Source organism: Camellia sinensis, chromosome 3, assembly GCF_055761805.1.
Source record: "Camellia sinensis isolate YWXY chromosome 3, ASM5576180v1, whole genome shotgun sequence".
NCBI lineage: Eukaryota > Viridiplantae > Streptophyta > Magnoliopsida > Ericales > Theaceae > Camellia > Camellia sinensis.
Genome location: NC_138963.1, coordinates 21,511,181 through 21,532,886, shown reverse-complemented (window position 1 = coordinate 21,532,886; position 21,706 = coordinate 21,511,181). Strand labels below are relative to the sequence as shown.

At 37.2% G+C, this 21,706-nt stretch overlaps 1 pseudogene; it reads left to right on the top strand.

The window, feature by feature from the left end:
• Positions 1 to 4,639: 4,639 nt before the first annotated feature.
• Positions 4,640 to 21,706, top strand: part of LOC145821366 (type I inositol polyphosphate 5-phosphatase 8-like) — a 67,900-nt pseudogene continuing 50,833 nt past the window's right edge.

The following is a 21,706-nucleotide window of genomic DNA, read 5'->3' as shown; positions in this document are numbered from 1 at the left end:
TGATTATTATCAAAATATTAAACTTTAATATAATATAAAAAAGGAAAAAAAAAGAAGACATTTTAGGTGAATTTATGAGTTTTAAATATTTGTTCCGAATTCATAAAAAAATAAATAAATTACAATGTGTAGTTGTTTTCAACAGATAAATATAAAACAAATACTAAGATAATTCTCTCATCTAAAAAAAATACTAAGATAAGTCACTGAACTAATGAAGAAGCAGAAAAAAATACATACATATACAAATGACTAATTTTATTAATACATAAAGCATACTCTCACAACAACTGATCAATTTTATTAATAAGTAAATCATTAAGTAAATTAATAATTTTTAATAATATGAAAAAAGATTTCAGTTAACCATTTTGTTAATAAATAAATTATTAAGTCAATTAATAATTTTTTTAATGATATGAGAAATATTTTTCAATAAACAATTTGATAATTTATTATTGCATAGGAGAAATTTTTTTTTTCTTTCTTTCTTTTCCTTGAGTATTGTATTAAATTAAAATTTATCACAAATGATAGTTGTAATTTCTACTATTATATGACCAATTCATATTTTAAATAAATTTTATGGTATATTTTTAATTTGTTAAAAAATAAAAGATTTAAGTTTCATAATTAACCAAGAATATCCCAATCTAAATTTCTTGATTTTTTGATTTAAAAAAAAAAACCTTAGCATTTATTAACTTCTCCCAACCCCCAAGTCTTACCCTCATAATAACACATTAATGCATTAAGAACAAGCATAATTTTTTTTTTTGAAATTCAACACATATGAATTCCTTGAAAAGTCCCAACACATACGATTATTATCTCTCATAATAACACTTTAATGCATTAAGAACAAGTATAAAAAAAAATTTCTTAAAAAGTCCAACACATGTGATTATTATCAAAATATTAAACTATAATATAATATAATAATAAAAAAAAGACATTTAATTCCTTGAAAAGTCTAACACATATGATTATTATCAAAATGTTAAACTTTAATAAAATATAAAAAAGGAAAAAAAAGATGACATTTAAAATAAATAAAAAAGACATTTAAAAATATCAATTCACATATATAGATAATTGTAAACACAATCCGTGCATAGCACGGGTGATATGCTAGTATTATATAAGGAAAAAGAAGTTTCTAACTCACAAGCCTTGTGGGAGTTCCCATACCTCAATCTTAATTTCCTAATTTTTTTATTTAAAAAAAAAAAAAAAACTCAGCACTTATTGACTTCCCCCAACCCACAAGTTTTTTTGACTTCTTCCATACTTACTGCTACACTCTTTTCAACTTCTTCCATACACTATAGTTAGTAATAGGATTGTTAAATTATTTTTATAAAAAATATAAAAATATATATAATTTGTATATTATAAAAATATCTAAAACAAATATAAATTTTTATTAAATCTATGTATCTATATATCTATATCTATATATTATATAAGTAAAATGACAAGTCTTGTGGGAGTTCCAATATCTCAAACTAAAATTTCTAATTTTTTTGATTTAAAAAAATTAAAAAAATCCTCTATAGCTTTCATTCAAGCAAAATTTTAAAATATATATATATATATATAATATCTCTTAATTTATGACTTTCAAATGGAAGGTATATCAAATATATAAAATAAAAAATATAAAGTATACAAATCTATTTCAAAATTCAAATTTGAGGGGCACATTTAAAAGTATAATGATTTATCCCATAATATATAAGTTGCTCCAATTTCTCAATCTCAATTTTTTAATTTTTTTATTTTAAAAAAAATTAGCATTTATTGATTTTCTCCAAACCACAAGACTTTTTTTATTTCTCCCATACCTACAGCTTTATCATTTTCAACTTCTTCCATACACTATAGTTAGTAATGGGATTGTAAATTATTTTTATAAAAAATTTAAAAAAATATAATTTGTATATTAAAAAAATATTTAAAACAAATATAAATTCTTATTAGATCTATCTATCAATCTATATCTATATATTATATAAGTAAACTGGGCAAGTCTAGTAGGAGTTCCAATATTTCAAACTAAAATTTTTAATTTTTTTATTTTAAATAATTAAAAAAATCGCCTGTAGCTCTCATTCCAGCAAAAAAAAGAAGAAGTAACGTCTCTTGATTTATGACTTTCAAATAGAAAGTATATCAAATATATAAAATAAAAAATAGAAAGTATACTAATCCATTTCAAATTCAAATTTGAGGGACATTAAATATGGAAAACATTTCATTAATTTAAATTTAAAATTATAATGATTTATTCCATAATTTATTTATATATCCATATATCTATATACTATTATAATTGCAAAATATTGTCATTTCATTAAAGTTAGAAGTTGTAATTCTTTTATCTCATTTTTTTATTTTGTTTAATTTTTTTGTTAATGAGTGTTACAATATGATTGGTCTATAAATTAATTTTATATTCTTAAAATAAAATTTTAAATTTGAATTCTTACTTAAATAATGAGATCAATATTCATTCCTTAAATTTTGCATCATTTATTAAATTATAAAATAAAATTTCAAATTTAAATTCTTCTTCAAATTATATTACTACAATTAGAATGAGATCAATATTCACATGTGTCATAATAATGTATCTAATATTATTGGTCTAAATATAATTTGTTTTAAATACGTGTGTTCAAATTATTAATCGCTATTATTTTTTATTTTTTTTTAAATTTTATAAAAAAAATTATATCATTCTAAACTATAAGGACTTGAACAATAATATTTTTTAACATAATTTTTTTTTAACAAAAGAATAAAACATAACTTTTTTAGTACTCACCAAACATGGTGGATTTTGTTAGATTTTTTTTTTTAATCTCAATTATCAATTAAAAAAATTAAAATAAAGAATAAAGATATCTTTGGCTCAAATTGTTAAAAAGTTACTTTTGCTAAAATAAATTAGAAAGAAACGCTAATTTTTTTATTATAAGTAATAGTTTGTTAAACTTTTTTTATTTAAAAAAAAAAAGATTATAGGTGATAATTTATTGTTCATCTAGAATTATTTTTTAGATTAAATAAAAATACCATATTAAATTTTCTTCTTACTTTTTTTTTTGTTCAAGTACTTTTATTTTGTAAGAAATTTGTTTTTATTCTATTTAATATTTTGTTGTAATTTTTGAATTACAAATAATTTCTAAAAAATCATATTTAAATTATTTATGCCAATATAAAAGGTAAATTTTTTTAATATCAACTTAGTGGTAGTTTGGAAAGTGTTAAATAAGTATACTTTTTTACTTTTTGTAAAAATATGTATAGAAAAGTAGAGATGTAATGTGATCCAAAAAAGATAATTAAGTATGTTTTTTTTTACTTTTTACAAAAAGATGTGTAGAAAAATAGAGACGTGATGTGATTCAAAAAAGATAAAAAAGTGAGCTAATATGGCACTTCCCAAACAACTCTTTATTCGATGATTCCTTTCTAAAAAGTATATTTTTTAAATATTTTCAAGAAAATTTCTATTGGAAATCTTAAGTATATTGCTTTTCTTTTTGTTCCTTAATATTAAACTTTCAATTAATTTTATTTATTATTTTAAAAAATAAATTAGCAAATAATTTATATATTTATATATATAATTTTGTTTTGGTTGCTCAAGTTATTTGGTGTTTTTGTCCAAATTCACTCAAATTTAATTTGAATTTTTAAATTTCTGCATAGGTCCTCACTTAATTAAAAACTAATTGTTCAATCTTTAAGGTAGCGTTTGATAACATTTACGTTTTTTGTTTATGTTCACAAAAATTTTATAAACTGATTTTTGTTTATTTTTAGAAAAACATAAATTACAAACGTGTTTGGTTTGAACAAAATGTTTAAAAAAATTTAAAAACATAAACTAAAAAATATGTTTGTTCAGGCCTAAAATAGTTATATTTATTTTTATTATTTATGACAATGGAATCACACACATTATAATTGAAAAAAATTAATTAAAAAAATAATTAATTGGAAAAAAATTTAATTGGGAAAAAAAATATTTGAAAAAAAAAATTAATTGAAATTTTTTTTTTTGAGAAAAAAACTATTTGAAAAAAAAAGATTAATTGAAAAAAAAATAATTGAAAAAAAATTATTTGAAAAAAATAATTGAAAACTGAAAACGTAAACTCATTTTTTGAGTTTACTTTTTTTCCTCAAACTTATAAACTGAGACAACCATTTATAAACCAAAAAAATTATCAAACAAGTTTTTATGACAGTTTTTTAAATTTTTGTAAATATAAACTGAAAACGAAATGATTACCAAACATGCCCTAAAAGTTTTTAAACTCGACTCAAGTTGCTTGGGTTGAGCTCACCTAAGTTTGGAATCCTAGCAAGCGGTTGAAAGTTACATCATTAAATTTGTGACAAATTAAAAAATAATAAATAAATTGTGATAAAATTATAGGACTTAAATTGTAAATTTCAATATTCTTTGTTTTTTTGCATACAAAAATTTAACCATTTATATTATTTTGTTTAAAAATAGGTTATTAATTTTTTTACATGTCGTTCATAGCACGGGTTACCACTAATATATATATATATATATATATATGAATCATAGGATGATTGGGAATTTTTTTATAGGATGTTGGTGGGGACATGGAATGTAGGAGGGAAATCACCACATGAAGGCTTGAACTTGAGTGATTGGTTAGGGACTCCTGCCCCTCCTGACATCTATGTTCTTGGGTATTTATTACAGCTCTCCTTTCCTTCCTCACCGCTCTCTCTCTAAAATTCTCTCTCTTACTCTAAAAGTACAATAATTTTAAATACTGTTAGGTTTCTTAGTCTTGTCAATCCCTCGAACAAACTTGGTTTATCGAGGTGTATTTTTTCTATGTTTTTTATCTTCCTCGGTCGAGCGAAGGCTACGTCTGTAAAAAACCTGAGAGGGATGAATCTACGCTCGAGCGTAGGTTGCGTGGCTCGAACGAAGCCACTTATGGAAAAACACGTGAGATTAGTTCCTCGCTCGAGCGAAAGAATCTTCGCTCAAGCGAGCTTCGCAATCCCAGTTTTCCATGAGTACTAGTTTTAATCCAAAAACTAGGATTACGTTTTGAGATCTACTTTAAGGTTTTTTGTGGTTTTCTTTAGAGGGTTTTTGTGAGTTTTCCTTGATGATTTGAGTGGGTATTAAACTCATGTATTTATAAGCATATATCAAGGAGGTTGATTGGTTATATTCAAAAGTGTTCATCTTCGGTGGAATCCGGAGATTCAAGCGTGGAGTTTCAAAGGAGTTTGATACTGTGCGTAGTCATTGATTTGATAGTAGAAGTTGTGGATTCAGCTTCAGTCTAATCAATTCCGAGACGAAGGATGCGGTGAAAGATATACAGAAGATTTGAAGACAAATTTGATCTGTTTGGTAATTTGTTTGTTATCTTTGTAATCTTTCTTTCTTCAGTAGTTGATTGATTAGTGGCGTTTTTCCCGTGGTTTTTTGATCATAATTGAAGGTGCTTCAATTGTGGTTTTTTCCACGTAAAAATCGTTTGTGTCGATTTATTGTTTTTCGAAAACAACAACTTAAATCACTTTCGTAAGTGCTTGATGATTTAGATTGTGTGTTTTGAATGATTGGGAATTAGAGTAATTAAATCTTGATTTAATCACGAATCACTTAGGATTTTCACTTGGTATCAGAACAGGTCACTCTTTGTTTTTATCAAAACTATAGGAGTGTGATTTTGTGTGATTGGTGATATGGATTCAATTCGTGAAGGTAACTCGACCCATAGACCGCCGTTACTTGATGGTACAAACTATTCTTATTGGAAAGCTCGTATGAAAGTGTTTTTAAAATCCATCGATGAGAAAGTTTGGTATTGTGTGATCTATGGGTGGAGTGAACCTATTGTCACCATTGATGGTATTGATATTCCTAAACCCCTTAATAAATGGGACACAATCGATTATCAAAACTCAAGTTGAAACAATAAGGCTCTCAATTCCCTTTTTTGCTCCGTCACACCTGAAGAGTTTCGTTGTATCTGCACGTGTGAGGTAGCAAAAAAGGCTTGAGACATTCTTGAAACGATTCATGAGGGTACTACTTCTGTTAAAAAGTTAAAACTTCAATATCTCATCTCTGCTTTTGAAACCCTTTTTATGCGTGATGATGAGACGTTTAATGATTTTTCCAAACTTAGTGATATCGTGAATTCCTATTTCACTATCGGTGAAAAAATCCCTAAAGCTAAAGTTGTTGGGAAAATTTTGAGGTCTTTACCCAAGTGGTTCCAATCAAAAGTGACAGCCATTGAGGAGGCTCAGGATGTTGATACCCTCAAGCTTGATCAGTTGGTTGGAAACTTCCAGACTTATGAAGGCCACCAGATTTCAAAAAAAAAAACAAAAAGATAGTGTGGCTTTCACTAGTGCTCATGAGATTGCAAAAACTCTTGAGACTGAGTTTGATTTAGAGTCTGAGATGACGGGTATGTTTACTAAATAGTTCAAAAAAAATTTAAAGAAAAAGAAGCCTAATTTCAGAGACCCTATTTCAAAAGACAAGAGTAATGATGAACCCAAAACTTTTCCACCAAAACCTACTCCAAAAACTGAAAAGAAGATTGTAAAAGGGCAAGGGGTCAAGTGTTATGAATGCCAAGGGTTTGGTCATATTGCCCTTGAATGTCCTTTGAAAAAGAATCGGAAGAAAGTCTACACAGTGACTTGGGATGATGAAAGCGGGTCGGAACAAGAACTCGTAGAAACTGAATCCGGTGAAGACGGGGATAGTGTTTTCATGAAATTTTGGTCCACTTTCACTCAACCTCTTCCGAAGCCAGTGGAATTTACTCATGGTCAAAATTTGCATCATGCTCCCACCTTTGATCGGAGTAATTACTTGTATTGGAAGATCAGAATGAGGGCGTTTCTGAGAGCTTTTAACCCAGAAGGCTGGCAAGCCATTAAAGAGGACGTTGAAAGTGCTGACAATTCGAGCAATCAGAGAGTTCTGATTATTATTTGTGGAGCAATTTCTGATGAAGAACAGCAACGGGTTGCTCATTGCACAAAGACTAAAGATGCAAGGGACATTCTAAGTCAATTTCATGAAAGAGGAGAGTTATCTTCACCACCATCTATCATCTTTCTTGCCTTAGTTGCTCGATTGGAAGAGGTCAAGGAGAATGAGGAGCAAAAAGAAGATGATGAAACATCAAAAGACAATGATGAGATTAATGGTGATGATCTACAACAAGCTTACCAAAATCTTTACGATGAATCTTTGAATTTGTCCAAGATCAATGACAAACTCACTCTCAAGCTCAAAGAATGTGAAAGTGAGAATGTCAAGCTAAAAGAAGAACTTGTAACAGCAAAACAAAATGTCATCAAGATCTCTAGTGACAGGCAAGACCTATGTGGGAAACTTTTATCTTGTGAAACTGAAAGGAATGAACTCTTGAAAGTGTATTCCACATATGAAGAGAAGCTTGAAAGCCTTGAGATGTCACAAGCTACATTGGAAGAGATGGTTTGTCATAAAGATGAAGAACTCTGAATTGCTAGAGCCATAATTACCATGTGGAACAAAGGTTCCAAATCATTAGAAGACATCCTCGGGTCTCAACAAATGGGTTGTGACAAAAATGGACTAGGCTATGGTACTGTGACAGCTCACAAGGGACAGGCCTCTACATCATATGACCTGAAGACTCAAGCAAAGGGAAAGCTGAAGGTACACCAGGGTGATCTCTCTCTTCATCTACCTAACGGGGGTAAGATCAACAAAAGGGAGGTAAAACCTGTTTTTATTTGTCATCATTGTGGTAGGTATGGCCACATTTGTCCTTATTGCTTTGAATTGTTTGGTAAGGTGTCTTAAAAGGGTAGAAATTCAAATACTTTTTGGGTTAGGAGACAACCTTACATATCTAGGCGGAACACCAAGATACATGAGGGTGTTCATAACGCCAAGACATTTACTACGACCGCCAGACCTGATTTTGTTAAGACCAAGAAGATTTGGGTAAAAAAAGATAATTTGACTTGTTTAGTTGTTCACATTGCTCTAAAAGCACGTGACTCACACATGTGGTATCTTGATAGTGGGTGCTCTTGTCATATGTCAGGTGACAAATCCTACTTCACCTTTCTTGAAAAATATGAAGGTGGAATTCTTACCTTTGGAGATGGTGGCACTTCTAGAGTCATTGGTAAGGGCTCTATAAGTGTAGCTGGTCTTCCCAAGCTTGAAAATGCTTTACTTGTTGATGGTCTTAAAGCAAATCTTTTGAGCATCAGTTAAATGTGTGATTCCCACCATGAAGTATTATTTTCAAAAAATAAATGTGAAATTTTGGATAAAAAGGGAAATACTGTCTTGCATGAGGTTCGCACATCTGATAACTGCTATGGGATTGTTACTACTAATGATCTCACTTGTCACTCGGCCATCATAAAAAACATTGATTTGTGGTATCAAAGATTAGGTCACATGAATTTCAAAGACCTAACTAAGATAGCCAACAAAGAGCTTGTGAGAGGAGTACCTAAACTGGGTAAGAATCTGAATCATGTGTGTGGACCATGTCAACTTGGGAAGCAAACTCGTGCCCCTCATAAGAAGGTGAACAGCTTTACAACCAAACGTCCTCTTGAATTGGTTAATATGGATCTTATGGGACCCACTCGCACTGAAAGTATCGGAGGTAAAAGATACATTTTTTTAACTATTGATGATTTTACTCGATTTTCGTGAGTAAATTTTCTAAGGAAAAAATCTGATACGTTTGATACTTTCCAGGCCTTAGTCCTTAAAATCCAAAATGAACAGGGTGTTTCCATTGGGCATATCATAAGAATCCGAACTGATCATTGTCGTGAGTTTGAAAACAGTTCGTTTTCGGATTTTTGTGATATGCATGGAATTAAGCATGAGTTTTCTGCACCTATTACTCCACAACAAAATGGAGTGGTTAAGAGGAAGAACAGGGTTGTTCAAGAGATGGCTAGGGTCGTGCTCCTTAGTAAGAAACTTCCTCCAAAGTTTTGGGCTGAAGCCCTAAATACTGCTGTTTATGTCATTAATCGTGCATATTTAAGGCCCGACACTTTACAAACTCCATATGAATTGTGGAAGGGATTGAAACCTAATGTAAAATACTTCAAAATTTTTGGGAGTAAGTGTTACATTTTTATAGATAGAGAACCTTTGGGCAAATTTGACTCCTGAAGTGATGAAGGTATTTTTCTAGGGTATTCAACTACTAGTAGGGCTTTTCGAGTCTATAACCTGCGAACTTCTTCTTTAATGGAATCGATCAATGTGGTTATAGATGACACAGGTTCCCTTACTCCAGTAACAAATGAGGATGAATATGGTGAGTCTCCAATCCTGGATACTGAACCACAAAGTCAAAAAGAAGCTGAGGTCCAAGCACAAGAAGTTGAGATAGCACCATCTTCACAGGTTAGTCAAAGTCCAAAGAGTGCACAGAGAGACACCACTCCTGATGCTTCTGTCACCATAAGTCCTGAGTTCAAACCATCAACAAGGGTGAAACTGAATCGTCCAGCTCAACAGGTGATTGGAAGTGTATTGGATCGAATGAAAACTCGAAGACAAATTTAGGATGAGGTATCTCATATGTGTTATGTTTCATTAATTGAACCTAAGAATATTAAAGAGCCTTACTAGATGATAGTTGGGTCAATGCTATGCATGAAAAATTAGGTCAATTTGAATGTAACAGTGTTTGGACTCTAGTTCCCAGACCTAGAGACATAAATGTGATAGGTACCAAGTGGATCTTTAAAAATAAATCTGATGAGAATGGTACTGTGGTTAGAAATAAAGCCAGGTTGGTTGCTTAGGGCTACACACAAGTAGAGGGTGTTGACTATGATGAGACGTTTGCCCTAGTTGCACGTCTCGAATCTATTCGTATTTTACTTGGTGTTACATGTTTTCTTGGTTTCAAATTATATCAAATGGATGTGAAAAGTGCCTTTCTGAATGGGTACTTGAAAGAATAGGCTTATGTTGAGCATCCAAAAGGGTTTAAGGACCCTAAATGTCCAAACCATGTCTACAAGTTAGACAAGGCTTTGTATGGGCTGAATGAGCCCCTCGGGCTTGGTTTGATAGACTTACTACCTTTCTTCTTGATAATGACTTTCAAAGGGGTAGTGTGGATAAGACTTTATTTGTTAAACATACTAAGTCTCATATTCTTGTTGCTCAGATATATGTTGATGATATTATGTTTGGATCCACTGCTGATCATCTTGTGAAATATTTTTCGGATTGCATGACACATGAGTTTGAGATGAGCATGATGGGTGAGTTGTCTTATTTCTTGAGTCTTCAAATTAAACAGTCTCCTTCTGGGATGTTTGTTTCTCAGACCAAGTATGCCAAAAATCTTTTGTCAAAGTTTGGTCTTAAGTCTGCCAAACATGCATGCACTCCTATGAGCACCAGTCTTCACCTTTCCAAAGATTCCTCTAGTACTAATGTTAATCCTACCCTGTATAGGAGTATGATAGGGAGTCTTCTTTACCTGACAACCAGTCGTCCTGATATAGCTTTCAGTGTAGGTGTTTATACCCGTTACTAAGCCAGTCCTAAAGAGTCTCATCTTCTTGCTGTCAAACGCATCATTAAATATGTTAATAGGACATTAGGGTATGGGGTTTGGGGTTTGGTTTTTTACTAATACTATAGCTGAAATTACTGGTTTTTCTGATGCCGACTGGGCAGGGTGTGCTGATGATAGGAAGAGTACATCCGGGGGGTGTTTTTACCTTGGAAATAATTTGGTTTCTTGGCATAGTAAAAAGCAAAATGCCATCTCTCTTTCGACTGCTAAGGCTGGGTACATTGCTGTAGGGAGTTATTGTGCACAAATGTTGTGAATGAAGCAAATGCTTCATGATTATGGGATAGATCAGAACACTCTCACTCTTTTCTGTGATAACACAAGTGCTATAAACATTTCAAAAAATCTTGTCCAACACTTTCGCATCAAACACATTAACATTCGTCATCATTTTATTCGAGAGTTAGTGGAAGAAGGTCTTGTTGTTCTTGAACATGTACCCACTGAGCATCAAAAAACTGATATTTTTACAAAACCCCTTGATCTTCTTCGGTTTGAGTTCCTTAGAAAGACCTTTGGTGTCATGTTCGATCACTAGAGTGTTACTTGTCTCTTGAGTGGGTGTGAGTGTTTGGCTTTATGTGTGCTTGGATTCTATAATCTCATTGTCATTGATTCTTGTCATCTTTGCATCCAGAAATATATGAACACTGCTCATGTTGCTTACAAGATCTCATTCGTCTTTGTTCATAGCTTATTCTGAATGTCCATGCTCATTTACTCCATGATCTCATTCTAAACATATCCTTGAGATAAACTATTGCGGGGGTTTCCACACAAGTGATCAAAATTCTCTATGGATCACTAACAGTGGTTCTTGTACTTTTTCAGAGGAATTGACCTATACTAGTATATCATGGGTGATGTTGAGTCTCTTAACCATCTACCATCATTTTTCACTTCCACGATTTCTCCCTTAATTCATTGAAGTCCGGGCATTAGGAAAAGACTACCTCAGAGGCACCAACCAGGCCATCCTTTTTGATTTCATTTTTCTCTGGTTTGGTCTCCATACTCTTGAGCGTGCATGCTACCAGTGAGTGTCCACAAGAAAGAAAAGTTAAAAAAAAAAAGAGGAATCATTGATTGAGGGGGAGCCTTTGCGTTTACTCAATAAATACCTTGTGATTCCTAGTGGTTTGAACTTTCTCGATGATGTTTAGTTACTCTTGCTGAAGGTCCAGCCATCCGATCTCTACAAAGATTAACTCTAGCTCTGTGGCCTCTTAAGGATTGCACACACACACTTTCTTTCTGTGAGCTCTCATGTTGGTTTTTGAGTTATACATTCTCATGTAGCTTATGTTCAATGTTTTGAATTTATCTGATTTGCTCATGATTATTCCTCTTATTGTGTTAAAAGCAAGTATGCGGGCTTCTTGGTTTGTAGATTATTTCATTTTAGTATCACCTTTGTGCTAATATACTCACTTACTTTTGTTTCAGGCTTCATTTCGTAGTGTAAGTATTGGATTTTTGCTCAAAATTTTTTTTGATATCTTTTGTTTTTTTTCTTTTTCGCTCGAGTGAAAGAGTTTAGGCTCGAGTGTGCTTCTATTGTTGATTTAGACTTGAGAGCGTGCTTTTTAGGCTCGAGCGACAAGATCTTGGCTCGAACGACTCTAGACACCCCATTTTTGACCGACCTTAAGACTCTGACGTCATCATCTGTGCACTCGGTGATTGTGCGTGTTTGTGCTCGTTTTGAGTTTCCGGAGCCTTCGGCTAAGCGCCTTGTCTCGGGACCTCTTAACTTTCTCCTCTTGGCCTGGTTTTTGGACCATGCCTTGTTGCCTTTGCCTAAAGGGAAATAGAGGCCTGTAGGCCACTTTTTGTAGCCGTAGGCTACCTTTCCCTCTTATAGGCCACTTGTGGTGGCCCATAGACTAGTTTCTAGGGCTTTCGGCTGAGTACCTTGCCTTGCGGACTCTTGTCTTTCTTCCTTTTGGTTTGTTTTTGAACCAAACCTTGTTACCCCTTGCTTGGGGGGTGGAACAGGGGTGTAGACCAGTTTTCCCCCCTGTAGACCACTTTTCTTCCCTGCCAGCCACTTTTGGTGGTCGGCCAGCTAGGGTGGGTGGTCTGTGGACCACCTAAGGTGGTCGGCAGCCTGCCACCACCTTCTACTCTCTTTGTAGACCCTCTTCCCCCCTTGCCAACCAGTTTTATTCCGTGCAGACCACTTTTGGTGGTCAGTCAACTAGTGGGAGTGGTCGGTCGACCACTTTAACTAGTCAGCGGCCTTTTTGCATTTTCTGTAGATATTTTCCTTGCCAGCTGTGTCAATTGTTGGGCACAGAAGGCATCCTCCATACACGTATGGAGGGATTGCATCAAGCCTCTAGCTTGTCTAACAAGCTTGAGGCATGAATTCTATATAAGGGAGCTTCCTCCCTCTTGTTCAAGGTTCAGAAAATATTAGGGCTAAACATATCCCTCTCTCTATATATATATTTGCGCTTAAAAGTGTTGTTTCTTCACACTTTTGCACACAAACACCTACTCAAACACCACAATCTTGTTGCTGAGGTACCTGAGGGTCTTGCTTGGGCTCAAAAGCTGGGTTTAGCTCAGAAAAGTTGCTATCTTGCTGTGGTTCTTCAAGGGTAAGCATATATCCCTTTTTAGGCTTGTTTTTGTATTAGTTTAGGCCACCTTTGCATGCTTATTTTGGCCTACTTGTCAACTACAAAAAGCTTCATTTTTAAGTTTTAAAAGTGTTTGTTTGAGGTCTTGTTTGAGTTAGGGGTTGTCTACCTCCTTTTGTGCCTTATTATGCTTTATTTTGAGCTATCCTTTAAGGCCTTTGAGATCATCTTTATTTGGCCTTTTCACCACTGAATTCCAAAGGAATTTCAGTGGTAGAAAATGTGTTTTGAGGCCTAAAATGGATGGGGGTGGTCCCCCTCCTTTTGTGCTTTGTTTGCATGTGTTATTGGCTTAACACTTTGGCATGCTTTTCTACCTTCTTAAGGCTCTATCTTAGCATGTTTTAGGCTTTATTCTAACATGATATAGCTCTGTTTTGGGTCAGTTTGATTGCCTCTTGCATGCTTCATACCCTTGTAGTGCAATCTTTCCTATAGCCTTAACATGCATCATGCTTTGGACCACAATTTTAGCATGTTTTTTGCTCCACTCCAGCAAACTTTTACTCATGTTTTGCCATGCTTAAGCTCTGTTTTAAGTAGTTTTGGTCATGCATGCCTTTCTTTGTATAGCCATAGCGCAATCTTGTTCATTAGCTTTGAGTTTCAAAGTCTCTAGCATGCTTTACTTGAGTTGTTTGCATGCTTTTACCTCATCCCTCACATGATTTCAGTGCATGTAGTGTGGACATACTCTCACATGTTTCACTCTTTCAATGCTTTTTGAGAGTTGAGCCTTATGCTTCACTTATGAGCCAATATGTATGCATGCTTGCCTAGGCTTTTGGCTACCATCTCAGCATGTTTTTGGTGTTGTTTTACCATGTTAAAACTTTTATTTTTGTTGGTGAAGTCACCCTATGCTTGGTTTTGATACGTGTAGTGTAATCCCACTCATTGGTCTTGCATGCGTCATGCTTTATGGCTCCTATTCTAACATGTGTTAGCTCTACTCCATGCATGTTTTGGCATTATTTTGACTTGCCTTGGGACTGCTTTGAGTCATCTTGGCCCTTTAGGGCTTGCTTGATATCGCTATGGTGCAAGTACCTTAGCTAGTCTTGAGCTTTGAGCCTCCTAGCATGCCTTATTTGTGATATGTGCATGATATGGCATCATTTGAAATGTAATTTCAGAGCTTATGTCTTTGCTATACTCCTATGTTTATCACTCTTTCGTTGCTCTTGAGGGTTATGCCTTATGCCTTGTTTGTGAGCCAATGAATGAGTACGCTTTGCTTGCATTTTGAGCCTATGTTTCAACATGTTTTTTGGCCTTGATTAAGCATGCCTCAACTCTGTTTTGAGTAGTTTGGGTCATGTGGGACATGTTATGCATGGTTGCAGTACAATAGCTTTGACTAGCCTAATGATTCAAGGTCCTTAGGATGCTATGCTTGTGTTGTTTGGATGATTTGGCATTATTTCACACATGATTTCAGTGCATATAGTGTATCTACACTCTCACATTTGTCACTTCTTTATTATGTTTGAGAGTTGTGCTTCAATGCTTGGTTCATGGGTTAATGCATGAGTATCATCTTCTTGTCTTTCATGCTAGCATTTCACAACATTTCAGCCACTGTTTTGGTATGCATGAGGGCTGTTTAGGTTTGGTTTAGTTCATTGAGTATTGTATTGCATGATTCTAATGTTGTCTCTTTCACTTGTTTCAAGCTTAGGTCTCCAGACATGTCTTGCATGCATTGCTTACATGTTGGAGTCTTATGTTTCATGTCAAGATTAGCATATTGTTTGCATGTGTGTTGCATTGCATTGTGTTTGGATCGAATATTAATCCAAACACGAGAAACGAGGGGCGTTTTATACTCAAAGTGATGAAACGTGCCTTACTTCTCGGTCGCCGATCCTCTTGATCAAGCATGATAGAGGTGGAGGCCTTTATGTGTTATTTGTGCATTCATTGACATTGAATTGTGCAAACTTGGCTTCTCGGCCATTGTGCATTGGGATGCTCAGTTGGTGGCCTGAGAGTCAAGCATCGCACTCCCTTGAGCTTCAGAAATGATAGGGAGGGTGGTTGTGCACACATATCTTGCAAATACATTGCTATGCCCCTTGTTGTTCTCTGTTGCAGCAAAACCGAAGTTTGGCAAATTTACTGGTTGGCCGACCAGTAAGAGTGGTCAACCGACTACTTTTTCTGGTCTATAACCATTTTTTCTAGTCTACAGCCCCCCATTTTCTGGTCGACAGCCCACCAGGAGGTCCCTGTGTTGGAGAGAAAGCATTCTGGAGATTGTGCAATTTTTAGAGATCAAATCAAATGCAAACAGAGGCAATCCTAGGCATAGAAATGGATTTCCGAGGTGGCAATCGAGAGCATGCATCATTCATTATTCAAGGCAGAGCAGTGGCTGCCTAGTTTACATACCTTTCATGCTTAGTTAGTTGCCACGATTAGTTAATTCGTTAATTAATTAAAGTATTGTAATAATTAGTGTTTGGTTTGCTAGTTATTCGATTTGGTTATGTAATAATTAGTCTAATTAGATTATTAGATTAGTTTGTTCAGCTTAGTGTAGCTAACTTGTATTATTCATTCGGACCCTCCGTCAAGAGGGCATATGTTGTAATAAGTGTGCGTGCGTGTGATGCATGTCTTTCAACCCCACGTCTTTCTCCCTTTTACTTATCAGCTTTTGATGGTTAGTTCTAGGGCATATTTCAATTAGCATCCTTATGACTTGCATGCGTGCATCATTCATTTGTATTGCATGCACCAGACTCGGCGCATCATTCAAACTGCATTGTATTTCAATACACTTCTTTGAATACATGTATCAAATGTCACATTCATATGCCATCATAGATAGTCGAGCCTACTTAGTTGCATTTTGCATGTGTTGCATTTTGCATGTGTTGCATTAGGCATTGTTGACATAGCTAGGGTCATGTATTGATTTCTAACATAGCTTCTGTTTTAGCTCGGAGTACACTGTGAGTGTTTATGCTTTAGCATCCTTACATGTGTGTAAGTGACTGCCATGATAGCATGCTTGCCATGAGGCTACCTACTTAAGTGTTTAACTGCATGAATGCTTGTGGATGAAGGCTTCATTGCTTAAATTGGAACAATTCATCAAAATGTGCGTTTTAAGCCCACTTTGCGGAGTGGCAAAATCACTCTATTTTCTAAGCCCACTTGAGGGTGGCAGATCCGTGTCTTAGCCTACTTGTGAGTAACACTTTTTAACCATTTTCAAAAAACAAACACGAGATGTTTTGTTCCAATTCTTGCGATTAAGTCTATACTTGTGTGCTGTGCGTATCACATAGTAATTCTAGATTAATAATCGGAATAAGAACACAAGTGTTTATAAAAACAACATATCATGTTAGTAGAGGTCGATCTTTGATCGGGCGAGCGGGGGTGCTCATTTCATGACCTTCCCCCCTCGTACCGAAGTTCCCGAGCCGAGGCAACTTTGGTGATAACGGACACGTGGCCTTAGGCACGAGTTAGGGTTTCCTAAATTTTTCAAAATAAAATATTTAAGTGGCGACTCTGAAATCTGGAAAAACAGTCCATGTTTGGCACTTCTTGATTAAAATCGATTTTCCAAAATGATTTATTGGATTTGGACTCTTTGGTGATTTACTAGTCTTACATTGCACTTTGTGAGATTAGATTTAGAACCACGACAGGAGTCCGAACTATAGTAACTAGAACACAATTCGCGCCCTCGCGCGTGGAGCGGAGTTCGGGCGTTCTACAGTTTCTGGCGACTCTGCTGGGGACTTAGAGAACTTGACTCGAACTCATGATATGTTGTTTTGTTTACACTTATGTGCTTCTTTGCATTGCATTTGCATTGGTGCGCCTAGGACACCGTGTTTGCCGTATGCTATTCCCGAACGGTTTGCCGAAGGCTTGCTTGGAAAAGCATGCCATAAGGTTGACCGGTTACGGGCTCTGCCACGATGGGAACACAAACCTCAGTTTTTACCGAGGCACCCTTCTTGACCACTTGACCTAATGTATATCGAAATTCGTAAAGACCATTCCAAACTAGGACAGGTTGCTTACTCGATTGTAGGTTGTTTGAAAACTGCTGTGTGCGTAGTGAAACCCTAGCTCCTGACAAGATAGGATAGGGAAACCCTACCTCTCCATAGGGGTGTTTTGGCTCTCACTTGCTTGCTATGTGCTTTTAAAGTGTGTCTCTACAGGAATGCATGTATCAGTTTGCAAGTCTGGGTATCAGTCTGAGGACATCAGTATTTGGCGGTATCAGATTTGAGGTAGTGATTTGGGGGCAACGATCAGTGTTTGAGAACAGTTATTTCAGCTTGTGATTATCAACTGTGTGTTGTGTTTATTTAAGCCGAAATGATGTCCGTTTTTCTGCTTGTTGTTTCCTTATTTTGCTTTATTTATCTTTTTGCAAGGTAGTATAGCATCATTGCTTCCGAAGGGGCAGTTTCCTCCAAAGCACTCTGGGTTAGAGGTAAAAGGCTTCATCGATCCGAGGATCTAGTTGATGGACAAGCAGTGTTCTTTTCATTACCCCCGGTTACAAGACAGAGGACAGTTAGGAAAAGAGTATTAGTACAGCAGTCGTTGGTTCAACAATCATTGTCCATCCCACTAGCGAGTAGTCCGACTGAGGTCTTCGTTTATACCACAGAGAGAGATACACCTGTTCAGTCAGATCATCACTTTATGGCAAGTATGGAGGACATGATGCATCAGCTCCAAGAGACCATGCAAGCCATGCAGTGGGATATTGCCCGCCAGGCAGAGGTTGTCGTGCGTCAGGCAGAGATTGTGGCTCAACAGGCGGAACTGATTGCTAGGCTCCAGAAACAGTAGCAACTGCAACAAGCCGGAGCATCTACTTCGCATCCACCCCCGTTCCCACCTAGAGTTCTAACACTCGGGGATACTGCAAACGTCTAGGAAGATACAGACTCTCCAATAGGGCTAGTCCCGCCACCAGTTCTACCACAGACTTCAAAGACACCGGCCTTCTCAACAGATACACCGTTTGAATCTGAGATGGACCCAACCGCTCTGAAGATGAGTAAGCTTGAAAAGCTGTTTAAATGAGCTCAGGGAGTCAACTTCATTCCAGACATAGAGGATGGATACACCGATTCGGCGGTAACATTGTCGGACAGATTGAAGATGCCCCACATAGACCGTTTTGACGGCTCGGGCGACCCTATGGTTCATCTGAGGTTGTTCTTGAATATTTTGCGCCCGATGGGCGTGACAAGACTCCAGAAACTATCACTCTTCGGTTGGACCCTGTCGGGTATTGCGACCATTTGGTACGCCAAGTTGGATGACTTAGTAAAAAGGAGTTGGGAAGAAATGACTGAGGCCTTTGTCGCACAATATTCATACAACACCCAGATTGAGGTCACGACCCGTGATCTTGAAGCGACTAGGCAAGAGCCGAATGAAGGCTTTTCTGACTTTGTCACTCGATAAAGGGCCAAGGCCTCCATGATGACAACTCAGCCATTGGAGAAGGATTAGATAAGGATGGTTGTGCGTAACCTCCAACCCAAGCTGATGCAAAAAATGATCGTCTTACCCCTTCCCACCTTTACGGATTTATACGAGATTGGGGTACAGATTGAGAACGCTATGAAGCAGGGTCTGATCGACCAAGACAGGGAACAGCCTAAGCGGGCATTTATATGCAGTTCAAATGCAGGCGCGAGTAGTGCTGCAGCTGCCAAAACTTCTAATGTGATCATGGTCACCACCACCACCCCAAAAACAGCTACACCCTTCACCGGTGCGTCCGGAACTAGCTCACAAACAGCCAGATATCCACCCCGAGGCTAGAGAACCTTTACTTTACTGTACATGCCTCCGTCCAAAGCTCTGGGGGTTCTAATCAGGAAAGGGCATCTGAAGCCCCTGGAGCCGCGGCCATTACCAGACAAACTTCCTACTTCTCATAACCCGGCTAAATACTGTGCCTTTCACTAATAGCACGGTCATGACACCGACCAATGCTATAGATTGCGTCATGAGATCCAGGATCTGATTGACAACAAGGTGATTGCGCCTCCAGAGAAGTCGAATGTCACCACCAACCCACTCCCACCACATAACCAAGCTCCACCACCCAAACACATCAACCTGATCCAAACCACAACCATTCCATATGACCCAAGCATATATATCACACACTCCCACCTACCCACGCCTGAGGTGTTCATCCCAGACAGCATGAACTTGTGTATGTTGAGCACCTCCCAAACCCAACCTAAACCGGTGGTGGTGAATGTCGAAGACAGAACCGGGATGACTTTAGAGGTATATGTGAATGTTGATTCAGAGCCCGATGGGCCTGGGAGCTTTGCGTACAACACGAGTGGTTATATCACATCAACAGATCAGGTTAAGCCGAGGGTAGAGTTGCCAGCTGAGGCAGAAATCAGTGTGGTTCGGGCAGATGGACCAAGTTAGGGGTTAGATGACCTAGCAGAGCTGGAAGAGGATATTGCCAACCTGCAGTTCTTCAACGAGCAGGACTCAGGGGATATGAACATCAACTGGTTCAACTTGGATAGATCAGCAGAAAATACTGGGTGGCTCAGTGATGAGCCAGATGTTGTTGAGGCACCTCAACCAGAACGGGGGCAATCAGAAGCTGGGATATTAATAGCGGCCGGAATGGTCGAGAATCAGGAGAAATCGCTGGAGAGCACCGGTGCTAAGAATTTTGCTCGAGATCTGGGCAGTTTGAGTACAGTAGACACTGAACATGAGGCTCTATTGAAGCGTCTTGAGTAAGAAAAGATCAAGGATCTTTAGAGGGCTAGGAAGGCCAAAGCCCCTGCGGGGACTAAATGTGCTGTGAGCACAGAAACAGTTGCAATAGAGCTGGACAGCTGTCTGTCGGTTGCTGACAGGATATGGTGGGAAGACTACGACTTACGTCTTGTCTACATCGACGAGGATTGGGGGCAGAACCAACCAGATGACACCTGGTATGTTGAGAAGGTCGACCATATGACCACGAGTGGGCGGTATTTCAAGCCCCCACACTTGGACCAGTTGGAGGCGTCCGGGAAGGACAAAGAAGCAGAGAGGCAGAAAGAAAAGCTGCTAGAGGAGGAAGCTGTGCTGAAACAGCTAAAGAAAATTCAAGCAGACATCTCCATCTGAGGATTGCTTATGGCCTCGAGGGTTCACAGACAGGTCGTCCTTTCTGCCATGGATAGGGCCAAGCTTTTAATTGATACAACTCCGGAGCAGTTGGTAGGGCTGGTTTTCTCGGGAGGAGCTTTCCTGAACTTGATCTTCACTGACAAAGAACTACCGCTCGAGGGCTCAGATCATAACAAACCACTCTACATCTCTATAGAGTGCGGAGAGAAATGGATACCGGTGGTCCTGGTCGATACGGGGTCCGCAATCAATGTATGTCCGTCGAGAACGACGTATGTTATCGGGTTGAAGCCTGTAGATTTTGTGCCTACGGCCCAAGTGATACGGGCCTATGATAATACCAGCCGAGAGGTGATGAGGATCGTACGGATTAAGACTCAGGTTGGCCCGGGGCAACAAGACATTGAGTTTCATGTCTTGGATGTCCCCACAACCTTCAATCTACTCCTTGGGCTGCTGTGGTTGCACCAGGTGAAAAGCAGTCTCTTCCACTTTTCACTAAATGCTGAAGTACCCCTATGGGAAGGGGGTGGCCATCGTTTTTGGGAATTCTTCGATACATCCATCGCCAAAGGTTTCTACACCAGTTCTGGAGATTGAGCATGGCGTGGAGGATGTATTTTTGTCAGGATTCACCCTAGCTACGGCCCGGGTTGTACAGAATATACTAGCTGTTGATGAGGGGCTATACGTCAGTGCACAGTCTGTTTACCTTATGAACAAGCTTTAGCACATGCCCGGGATGGGATTAGGGCGAAGTGGTCGGAAGGGCGTCACAGTATCGGCCAAAGTACCGCATAACCCATATACCTTTGGCTTAGTTTAGCTACCTGCCAAAGAAGATTGAGCGAGAAAAGGAAGAGAGATGACTGGAAGAACCAGGGCAAAGCAAGCTGGGAAGCATTATGAGTTAGTGCACCGACCTATCCAGGGAAACCTGAACAGACGCTTTGTCCAGGAAGGGGAAGACTTCCCATTCTGCGGCTTTCCGGAGCCCTGCATGAATTAAGAGAAGCGGTGTTTGCCTAGCTTCGAAATCTTTTTTGATCTTCAGTTGTCCGGGGATGAAGTTGCCGAAGAGCAGACAGACCCACCAACTGAGGCTGAGCAGTGCAAAGAGGAGGATTCCGAGAGCACATAAATTGAGATAGGGGTAACATTGGCTTGTCTCCTCTCAGATCCTCAGATCGTACTGGAGTGCTTGGGGGGTAACTTCTCAGTTTC